The 12517-nt window shown below is 34.6% G+C and overlaps 1 protein-coding gene across 1 annotated transcript in view; it reads left to right on the top strand.

Annotated features, from left to right (window-relative positions):
* Positions 1 to 12517, top strand: part of RGS18 (regulator of G protein signaling 18) — a 41330-nt gene that overhangs the window by 1391 nt on the left and 27422 nt on the right. The gene's annotated exons all lie outside the window — the stretch shown is intronic.

Genomic DNA, 12517 nt, shown 5'->3' with positions numbered 1-12517 from the left:
AGCGAATGACAAATGATCAATTCTCAATGCATTGTTTTGCTATGTAAATAAAACCAAAATGTTAGGCTCCTGCTACAGATGCTGTTAATGGCAATAGACTTGGTAAATTTCAGAGAACAAGCCTCAAGTGATACTGCAAGTCCTGTTTCACACTGTGTGCATCCTGTTTCCTGTCGACAGTGGCTGTAATGGGCACATAAACTAAAATTTACACACTATTTAGTCTGCAAATGTTCTGTGTCCTTAGCCTTTAGCAATGGAAATATGCCAGTATCTTTTTCTTACATAATACCCTATCTTTATCAGATTTGAGGCAATTTTATCTATCATGGAATTATAAACTGTTAATGTCATTTGTACATTAGGAGGCTCCTAATAAACTTAAATCCAGATAAAGAGTTAAACTTAAATTATACCACAGTTATCTGATCAGAAAAGCCTACAGTACATATCTAAAATATATTGCATTAAAAACAACTTTAAATGCATAACCTACATAAACTTGAGAAATTATTTACAAATTTAGGAGTCCTTGGCCAAATCTCCACTGAAGGATGAAACTTATAAAAGCATTATCTAAATGAATAGGGCAAAGTGAAGAGATTTATTTTGTTAGCCAAATCATATAATTTAACATTGACCTTTACTTTTTTCCTTTCCTAAATTTTCTATAATCTCATTTAAGCCATTATTTTAGGCATATGATTTATTCACCACATTCTTCCTTTCTAAGTAAATCTTAATAAGCAAACAAGATTTTTTAAATGTGATGATTATTTAAAATTTCAAACTCTTTTATTTTTTCTAATAAACATTCTAGTAATAATTTACCAGAAACTACAGAGCAGAATAAAAAGGAAAATTAAATGAAAGGCTATGACCATACGTAGAGTAGGATATTGACTTATTGACAATTACATTATTTTTATTTTTCTAAGAGTTATTTTCCAATTATGTTTGTCATAAAGCATGGTAATCTCTCCAGCATAGAGAACTACTCAATGAAACAATGTACTTTAGGTTTTAGGTAGAAATTTTAGAATTGTTATGAATGCCTTTCTTCATTTGTATGGAATTGGGGTTTATCAAAAGTGGGCGTACTATTTCTTGAAGGCTTAAATCAGGGATGAAATTTGAAGACAGATTTGGCTTAACAATTTTAAAAATTTTATCTGAGAAGTTATGAGGTAATTATCAAGTAGCATTAATGAGTATATCTTAATTCTGTAAAATAAATGAATTTTAAATTATTTCTTTAATGTTATACTAGACAACTAGTAGATGGGAATAAAAAATCAATTTATTTGCATATTTATGTTTCAGAATTATCAACACATTTTCCTCGTAAATTTCCAGATTCTTGCTTATTTTGAAGTGTCAAAAATGAGGCAATAGTATTTTGCAATGCTGTGAACAAAAATTGTGTTGTTGATGGAGATTAGGAAGATAGACTTGAAAGGCTTTTGACTTGTAGGAAGTGGTTTGCAATTTGCATTTACCATGTATTTCTGCAGTTCAGAGTTAACTACAAAGGACCTGTGAACTTGAATATCTATGTGTACAAAACTGCATAAAATGAATACATAGATAACATCACACACTTCTTGTTCCATTGCCTAAAACATATGCATGATAAGGAATGTAGATACTTACTTAAAGCCATTAATTAAATCACAGTATTTTTTGTTATGATATATTTCTCGATCAACATATGCTGTAAGTATCACAACTAACTTGGTATAAAATTGCATTGATATTATAAAAAAAAATCTTCATATTCAAAACACTTCGGAAACTTTCCACCAAAGGGAAGACTTGCCACCAAGGAGAAAATTATCTATATGTTCAATTTCAGAGTATTTACTGTTCATATTGACTGATGTAGAGAATAACTTCAGTATGTCATTGTAGTAAAAGAACCACTTTCTACTAGGAGTGAGGAGGTCAAGGACATGAATGGATTGTAGAAACAAAAAATTCCTCTTCATTCCACATTTACATTTTTACTAGATATCTGAACTGTAATATTTAGGCATCAGTCAAAGAGACCATAGAAGAAAAAACAATTTAAACAATGAAATGTATGCAGACTCAAAATCATTCTTACTTCAAAAGTATACACTGTCATTAAACCAAACTCTCAACTATAAGGATAATTGAAATTTACCCTAATCCTGTTTTATGGGCTTTTCTTGTTGTGAATGTATGTGTGGTAGAGAGACTAATGGTCTTCCAAAAATGTCCGGGCCCTATTCCCTAGAGCTTTTTGATATGTTTCATGGCCAAGGGGAATTAAAATAATAGACAGAATTAAGATTGCTAGTCAGTTGATCTTAAAATAAAGAGATTAGCATGCATTATCCTTATGGTACCAGTGTAATCACAAGGGTACTTAAATGGGGAAGAGGGAGGCAGAAAAGTCAGTGTTAAAGTGATGCCAAGGGAAAAAAAAAAAAAAAAAGACTTGGGGATCCTGGGTGGCTTAGTCAGTTAAGCACCTGACTCCTGCTTTCAGCTCAGGTCATGATCTCACCATTCGTGAAATGGAGCCCCGTGTCAGGCTCTGTGTTGACAGTGTGGGGCCTGCTCCAGATTCTCTTTCTCCCTGTCTCTGTTCCTCTCTCTCTCAAAATAAATAAACATTAAAAAAAAGAAAAAAGGGTCAACTGGACATTGCAGTTTTTGGAGCAGGACCATGAGCACCTCTGGAAGCTGGAAAAGGCAAGAAGATGGATTTACTCCAGAGCCTCCAGAAAGGAATATGGCTCTGCCGACACTTTGATTTTAACCCAGTCAGACACATTTTGGACTTCCAACCTCCAAAACTGTAAGAGAAAAAAATGTGTGTTGTTTTAAGCCACCTGGTTTGTAGTAATTTCATACAGCAGCAATAGGAAACTGATAGAGTATGCTAAGGTCTATGCATTTGATAAATATATAAATTTTCATGAACATAGAAAGAATTCAAGTGAAATAACAATGAATTAGTTTAGCCCTCTCCCAACATAATTGCTTAAAGATAATGACATTTTTTATATAATGAGAAAAGATACCCTGCTTGTCCTTAGAAAAGAACATTTGAGCCAGTAGGATGAGGCAGAAATCTGGATAGGTGTAACAAGTTTATGGGGGTGAACAAAGCACTGGGCCAAAAATGTTCAATCAGGGCCATTCCAGGACCACCTGGTCTTTGACTTGATCATCACAGCACTGATTCTGCACAGAGACAGGCAGAACAACTTAATGAAACTACATGATTCATAGGCAAGTGTGAATACTCCACAGGAGATAATGGGACTTTCTGTGGGAGAAGAAATCCCTGGGTAGGGGGAGGTAAAGTTAGAAAGGAAATTATGAATTTATTCTGGAAAAGGCAGAAGCAGCTCTAAGTATAATTTTATTATTGAAAAGACTTACATACTCAAGGGTAGGAAGGGCTAGGCATTTGATTTACATTTGAACATGTCTCAATGGATTAATTAAGGAGGAAAAAAATGCAAATAATAAGCGAGGAATGTAATTTATGTGTTCAAAACCAGAGCACTTCTTCCCTGGGTCTTCTGTCAAGAGCACTTCCTTTACAGTGCCAAGGCAACCAGGTACTTGAAAGCTCGTGTTTGCTTCATGGACAGAGAATAAGAGCAAAAGAAATAGATGTCCTGAAAGAATATTTTATCTGGTCATGAAAAAACACAATGAACTAGCCTTGCTCAAAAACCTTGCTCAAAAACTTTCCAGTGAGTCAAACACTAATGTCACTTGAAATACTACAATATTTCTCTCAGTGTCTTGGACTTAGACTGACCTGGAAAGAAAATGTCAGATTTTAGTATTTAAATTGTTAGAATAAGCAGTTAGTTAGGTCTAACAAGATGCCTGGAGGCCAGCAAGGAGGAAGTCATGGCTACTTATGAGAAAGTTAGAGGACTGTCCTGGTAGCATTCCAAAAGAAAGCCACAAGAAACGAGATCAAACCAGACAAGCCCAAAGTATCTGGCAAAGTAGGCTGGAATCCCCTGAATAAACAAGGAAGAAAAGGCACATAACCCACATTCTTGGAAGAGACCACCCTGCTTCAAAGAAATCCCCACCTGAAGTAATGAATATTCCACCCATCTGTTAACAACTGTCTATAAAAATAGAAACCTAAACCAAGCATCCAGCTCTCCCTTGAGCTTGTCTGATCTATGCTTTCACTTTAGTAAGTTTTCCTGCTTGTACTGCTTATCCGCTGTGTTGTCTGTCCTTTTAATTCTTGTGACAAGACCAAGAGACTTTGGCAAATCTTTTGGATGGGCTGGGTTGAGGCCTCAGGGTCTAGGTCTCCCAAGTCCACCTAGCAACAGAATCACCTTTATGAACTTATATGAACCATATTTAAACACAAAGTTATGAAAAATGGCTTAAAACAAAAATATAATTTGTTATATTTTATATTTAGTTTTACTTTTGTCCTAAGGGTAAAACCTGGTCAGCTGGAATTTGAGAGTCTCCTGTCTTCATTAGGAATTCAATTATATAAGCAATATTTTAAGTTGGATTTCTTTTTTTTTTTTTTTAATTTTTTTTTTCAACGTTTTTTATTTATTTTTGGGACAGAGAGAGACAGAGCATGAACGGGGGAGGGGCAGAGAGAGAGGCAGACACAGAATCGGAAACAGGCTCCAGGCTCCGAGCCATCAGCCCAGAGCCTGACGCGGGGCTCGAACTCACGGACCGCGAGATCGTGACCTGGCTGAAGTCGGACGCTTAACCGACTGCGCCACCCAGGCGCCCCTAAGTTGGATTTCTAAAGATTGTCTGTCTCTCTCTTTTTTAACTCTTTCTCATTCTTTCTCCCTGGATACATAGGTACTTTGATTATTATCGGTATCCTTTTCAATTTTGACATCAGCTCCATATCCTAGATATTTTATTTTGTCCATCTATATTCTAATATGAAAAAATAAAGCAAACAAACAGCAAAACTTTTTTGACTAATGCTTAGGGAATATGCATATGAAAGTTACCAGGTTCCAAAAGCAGAGTAAAACTAAGACCAAAGAAAGTTTTCATTAAAACTGTTTCTCAGAGGTCATTTCTTTCACACACTTCCTAAGAATGACAACATACTGATCACAGAAGGAAACTTAGAATCATAGGTAATCAGTGATAAATGTCAGCACGTCCAATCAAGACCACAAAGGAAATGTAGAAACATCACCCAAACGGTGGCCATTTTTACCCTTAAAAGAGTGGTGTGAGTAAATATGTGCATGTGGAGCTGGGAGGGAATTTCATTATAAAAACACTCCAGGACTCTGTGTGAAATGTTCATGAAATTAAAAATAACAGAATTATGTGTAAATTTCCAACAGAGATGCCTACAACTACAATATATACTTAGTCATTACTGGCCTCCTCTGACTGAGACACTCATTTATACTAAATGTGAAAAAATCACCACAATCAAGCTAAAACACTTATCCACCCCTCCATATAGTTACCATTGTGTGTGTGTTTGTGTCCGTAAGATTTAAGATCTATCCTCTTAACATATGTAAAGCAGACAATGCAGTATTATTAACTATCATCACTATGCGGTTCCTTAGATCTCCAGAACTCATTCATCTTGTATAACTGAAAATGTGTACCTTTGGGAGGTACAATATAATTAACTAAATTATTGACTTCACTCAGATTTCCCCAACAATTCCCTAAATACCCCTAAATGCTTGTTTAATTTTCCCTCGTCCAATGACTAAGACTGAGCATAGTTTCATGTATTTAAATCCCACTTACATTTATTTTTCTGTGAACTCTTTTTATAGTCTTTTCCATTTTTCCATTGAGTTTAATCTTTTTTATTTTTAGTAGCTCTTTAAATTTAGGGATATTAACCCTTTCTATGTGTTCTATATTTTATTTGTCCCACAGTTTGTTTTTTGGCTTTTGTTTATGGTTTTTCAGTTTATGTTTGAATAAAATTCTGGTTTTATTTTAATATACTCAAATTTATTAAACATTTTAAAAACTAAAACACTTTCAGATTTTGAGTTATTTTTAGGAAGAATTCTATCCTCTCCCAGATTTTAATGAAATCTACCCATATCTTCTTTTAACTTGTAAAGGGTTGTATAGTTTCATTTTTAATATTTAAGTCCTTGGGGCATTTGGAATTTATCATCTTATAAATAGCAAGGTAAGGATCTACATTTATCTTTTTATAATGGTTATACATTTGTCTCACCATAATTGTTTTTAAAACGCCAATCTTTTCCCACTGATGTAAAAGGTACTATTATTAAATATTGATTTTCTCTAATATTTAAGTCTACCTCTAAACTTCAGATTTTTTTCTATCAGTCTATCAAAAAATATAACAAACACATTTTTTTAAACTGTGGAAACTTTATGATTTGTTAAGCATAGGCTTCTTCTCTTTGTTATATGACTTTCTTGACCATTAACATGTATTCTTTTTTTTTTCTGTGTCATTGTTTAAATAGCACTGGGTTGGGAGGCAGGGGCACTGTTTGGATATAACTGAGATTTTATTAACATCGTGTCCATTTTTTTTTATTAAAAGTAAAGTCTTTATTTGTATTTCAGGAGTGTTTTAAAGTTTTTCCCCAGATATATTTTACATATTTTTATTATTATTTTATGTTATATTTCAAAAGGGAACAAAAAGAATATAGAATGTTTTTCTTGAAAATCATCAGTAGGTGGGAATTTTAGAAATTTTATCACAATGGTAATGCATATATAAATACTATACCTCAAAATGGAATTGAATTATTTAAAAAATAAGGACAGGGTGCTTGGTTGACTCAGTCAGTTGTGCATCCAACTCTTGATTTCAGCTCAGTTCATGATCCCAGGGTCATAGGATCAAGCCCCACATCAGGCTCTATGCTTAACATAGAATCTACATAGATTCTCTCTCTCCCTGTTCCCCATTCCCCAGCTTATGCTCTCTCTACAATAATAAATAAGTAAATGAATAAATAAATAAATAAATAAATAAATACATGTAAGGACATAAAGGATAAATAAAGTGTGGCAACACATTGCTAGTTTTAAAACTGAGCATTAAAGTGTATGGGGAATTATGATATTCTAATTCCAAACTATAGCAAACATTGTATTTTTTTTTCTCAAAGTTTTTTTGTCAGCAAAATCCATCACATTAACTTAAAAAGTTATTTCAAGATTTATTGATATCAAAAAAAATTTTGCTTCCCATAGTAATAGTTAAGAAATGAAGTGTATTTAATTACTTAAAAATCCTGCAACAAGGAACTAATTTGAGTTACCAATGACAAAAGCTGGAACTATTGGATATCAAAATAAATCTGCGGTTACTAGATTGTAACTGAAAATGTAAATACACATGAGTCTGTATTGATGGAATGAATTATTGAATAAATAAATGTAAGAGAAGAGATAAATCTTCCTTACAAAAGAATTAGAAATAATTTGTGTGGATACTTCCTCTTCCAGAGGTAGAACTTAATTCTGCCCCCCTCCCACTTGAAGGCAGGCTGAACTTAGTGACTTTTTCCTAAGAATAAAGCATAAAAAGTTTGGGAAAAAAACTTTCAGTGGAAAATCCTGGCAAATTCTACCTAAGCCAAATGATCAAGGTTAGTATCACCAATGCAAGTCATGTTGATAGTATATACCCACTGATAGGTTGTGATAAAAAGGCATTCCACTTCTTTGGTATTTTTTTCCTAAACTCATCCAGTCTAGTCCTGGTAAAAACATCAGACAAACCCAAAGTAAGAGATACTTTACAAAATACCTCACCAGTATTCCTCAAAACTGCCAAAGTGGTGAAAAACAAGGAAAGACTGAGACACTGTCATGGATAGAGGTAACTAATCAGGGATGACTAGTAAATACAATGTGGAAAAAATAAAATAAGTGCAATGGGGAGTTCTTGATTGGAACTTGGAACAGAAAAATGGCATTAGTGGAAAAAAGTGAAATCCAAATCAAACCTAGTTTAGTTCATCATCTAGGCACCAATAGTGATTTCTTTGTTTTCACAAATATACTATGGTAATGTAAGACATTAACAATGGTGGAAACTGAGGAAAGAATAGGTGGGGAACTCCTATACCTTTGAATATCTTTGCAATATTTCTATAAATCTGATTCTTTCAAAATAAAATGTTTATTAAAAATAAAAATTTCTAATCAAATTGAAAAACTTAAAATATATTGAGTCCTAGTATAATTAGCAATAAAGGATCAGAAAACAAGCCTGTTACAGGTCTGCAGGTGGGGAAGACCACCATCAAACTATGATGTAATAGTAGAGCAAAAAAAGTGGGAGAACTGTCAGAGGACTAGAGGCTGGAAGAGAGGCAGAATAATGGTAGCTCTTTCTTTTAATGTTTCTTTATTTATTTTGAAAGAGAGAGAGAGAGAACGCACAAGTAGGGGAGGGGCAGAGAGAGAGGGAGAGAGAGAGAATCCCAAGCAGGCTCCATACCACCAGCACAGAGCCCAAAGCAGGACTCGAACTCATGAACAACGAGATGATGACCTTAGCTGAAGTCAGACACTTAACTGACTGAGCCACCCAGGCACCCTGGTAGCTCTTTTTCTAATCTAGCTTTTTTTTTTTTAAATCCAGTTGCAGGTTAAAGCCCCAGTGGAAGAAAAAAAGGAATCTTGTAGGAGGCTAGTAAAGTCACAAGCAAACTGGAGTGCTTAGACATGGGACATGAGTAGAGCAATTTCCAAGCCAAAAGCTTTTAGTCACTTTCAGATGAGCTGAGGGAAGGCCCAGGAGTTATAAAAATCTTATTCCATTTTCAACTCTGCCAGTAATATGCTGACAGTGAGCAAGTCATTAAATTTTTCTCATCTTGGTTCTCTCATCTATGGGTTGAAATCCATCCATAGTTTTGATTCTATTAATTTACAAAGACAAGTTTCTTAATCCTTTTGGAAATGTTAAATGAAGTTGTATATTTGACAATGACATAAAAATTAAAATAGGTTGCAATATAAAAAGGAAAAAAAGTTTTGGTCAATATATAAAGGTTTAAATTTTCATTTTGGCAAGTCCTTGGACATGGTCCAAGGTAATTTGTCATACGATTACAGCATAGGCAGTTTTGACCATAGTCATGCCTTTAATTCCTGAAGTATTCATCATGCTTGCTATAATAATACCTGAAAATATCATTCATAATCAGAAGAATATGTTGAACTGCACCATGAATGTGCAATCAGCAAGATTCAGATAGTGGGGAAAATTATAGCTCAGTTTTTCAACAGATAAATTTTAAGGAAAAGAAGGGGATTGATGAGGGACCTATTAAAAGAGACTTAAAAGTCATAGTAAGTTGAAAAAAGGGAGAGGATAAATATAATATCAAAGGATATGTATCTGGGTTACAAAATTAAAAATCAATGATCTTTTTGAAATTCAGAATAATAGTTACCCATGAGAAGATGGAGGGCTGGTAATTGTGGTGTGGCACATGGATGGGGCTTCTGTGTGGCTGGCAAAGTACTGTTTTTTTTTTACCTGAATAATGATTACAAGGGTGTTAACATTTAAATAATTTTTATGGCATGCATTTGTTTTGTGTGGTTTTCAGCACTTTTTGTGTGTATTACAATGTGTGATAAAATGTTCAAAAAGGTAAAATTATGATTCTTTTCCAAATGTAAAATAAACATACATCTAAGGTTTTATTTAACTCACTAGTTAATGAGGGAATCAGTAAGACATTATAGAGTGTTCAAAAGAGAATTGAAAACATTCACACATATACTGGTCATCAAGAATACTAAAATGAATTTACAAATAGATGCAAAATTATCAACATCCATAGGGCAATAGTCAAATGCATCTCCTTAGGGCTAATCTGCATATCTGTGAACAGGAATCACAGGCATTGCTATCCGTGTTCATAATTTATAGAACTGTAATATGCTTCAAAGACAATGAAAAGGGAAGACAACTCTGAAGGGTGAACTGGGCAGGACACTCAGTAATCTTTTCCCTATTTTAAAGTCTTTTACTATTATTCCTGACAGTATAAATACTAAGTATTGCAAAACAGCACCATCCATTGTAAGAATGGCAATGATTTTATACAGCTGGGGTTAAAAGGACAGAATGGATGGGGTGAGAAATGAGGCTGGAAAGATGGGCAGGGCCCATATCATGAAGCTGAGTGATGCCTTTTATTTTGTTTGGCACTGGGGAAGAGGTAGAGACAACTCTGGATGGCCCTGCTTGTCCTCTCCTCTTCTTTTTTTCTGTAGGATAGGAATAATTTAGCATAGCAGTTATGAGTTAGCTCAGTAGAAGAGTGTGGTAGACTCTGGAGATTCTTTCTTTCAAATAAGGGCATTTCCTCAACCAGTGCACTCCCATTGATACACAGCTGCTATCTGTCCTCCTTTCCTTATAAATATTTTGATGATTGAGGTAAAGTCTCTGTCTTGAAGCTCTTCTATGAAGTTGTCAAGTGCAGCTATGCCCATGTCAGACATACTTTTAGGTGAAGCAGTGCAGGTGTGGGAGATCTTTTACACTTTGCTGTTTCTCTGCCTGTGAGCTTCCTCAGTAAAACATAATATATAACATTTGCACTGAGGATGTAGGAACTTTTTCCCCCTTTGCATTAGAGGTAGTCAATGAATTTGCTTTCTGTTTGGTTTTTTTATTGCTATTGCTGGTAGTAGAAATATCGTGATTTTTGAATTAGTATAATCCTGTAGAGTATTGGAAGAACTAGTGTGTTCCAGTATTCACCCTGAGCTGCTGTGTTGAAAAATTACCAAATTACTATGATTGAGAGTAGTTGGGGGTAATTATGGAAAGGGAGACTTGATTTATTTTCTGATATGTAAGTTCTTACAGAATTTCCTTACCCCAGGTGTTTATGCAGTTACTCTTAAAATGGCTAGTAAAATCATATGTCAATTTTGACCACGTGATTAGTAGTAGAACATGGGTGTTTTCTAGATAAAAATCAAATAGAGTTTCAGGTCGAACTAATGAAGCAATTAGTTCTTTATTTGAAAATACATATTTGGTTTATAGATTAATATTTTTCAGTCGGTCCACAGATACAATTCTAATTCCCCCTTATTTCAATCACCTTTTCCTTGAAGAAGTGAACTATGTAGTTTCCCCCAGTCTGGATCTCACTGATTGCACATTCAGGTGCGGTTCAACATGTTCCTCTGTCTTCTCTCATTCCTGCTAACTAGAAACTGGGTCCAGAGACTGGATCAAACTCTGATCTGATCTCTTTGGAAAACTGTAAGTGGGATATGGCAAGGCTATAGGAAACCTATAATGTTTGTCTCTTTTTGTGACCTTAGCAACCATTGAAGCTTAATGCCTATATTTAAATATTTGTTTAAAAAGTTGAAATACTTCTTCTTATCTACTGTTTGATTACTCATCGCAGAATTAATAGGAAAGGCAGGAAAATGGCTTAATTCTTATTTTAAAATTTTTATTTAATTTATTTTTTAAATTTACATTCAAGTTAGCGTATAGTGCAACAATGATTTCAGGAGTAGATTCCTTAGTGCCTCTTACCCATTTACCCCATGCCCCCTCCCACAACCCCTCCAGTAACCCTCTATTTGTTCTCCATATTTAAGTCTCTTATGTTTTTGTCCCCTTCCCTGTTTTTATGTTATTTTTGCTTCCCTTCCCTTATGTTCATCTGTTTTGTCTCTTAAAGTCCTCATATGAATGAAGTCATATGATGTTTGTCTTTCTCTGACTGACTAATTTCACTTAGCATAATACCCTCTAGCTACATCCGCATAGTTGCAAATGGCAAGATTTCATTCTTTTTGATCGATGAGTAATACTCCATTTTATTTATACACCACATCTTCTTTATCCATTTATCCATCGGTGGACATTTGGGCTCTTTCCATACTTTGGCTATTGTTGATAGTGCTGCTATAAACATTGGGGTGCATGTGCCTCTTCAAAACAGCATACCCGTGTCCCTTAGAGAAATACCTAGTAGTGTAATTGCTGGGTCATAGAGTAGTTCTATTTTTAATTCTTTGAAGAACCTACATACTGTTTTCCAGAGTGGCTGCACCAGTTTGCATTCCCACCAGCAGTGCAAAAGAGATCTTTCTCCACATCCTTGCCAGCATCTGTTGTTGCCTGAGTTGTTAATGTTAGCCATTCTGACAGGTGTGAGGTGATATCTCATTGTGGTTTTGATTTGTATTTCTCTGATGATGAATGATGTTGAGCATTTTTCATGTGTGGGTTGGTCATCTGAATGTCTTCTTTGTAGAAGTGTCTATTCATGTCTTTTGCCCATTTCTTCACTGGATTATCTGGTTTTTTTGGGTGTTGAGTTTGATAAGTTCTTCATAGATCTTGGATACTAACCCTTTAACTGACATGTCGTTTGCACATATCTTCTCCCGTTCGAGCAGTTGCCTTTTAGTTTTTCTGATTGTTTCCTTCACCATGCAGAAGGTTTTAATTTTGATGAGGTCCCAATGGTTCATT

Source organism: Panthera uncia, chromosome F1, assembly GCF_023721935.1.
Source record: "Panthera uncia isolate 11264 chromosome F1, Puncia_PCG_1.0, whole genome shotgun sequence".
Lineage (NCBI taxonomy): Eukaryota > Metazoa > Chordata > Mammalia > Carnivora > Felidae > Panthera > Panthera uncia.
The sequence above is the reverse complement of the archived record's forward strand: the minus strand, read 5'-3'. Positions and strand labels throughout refer to the sequence as shown.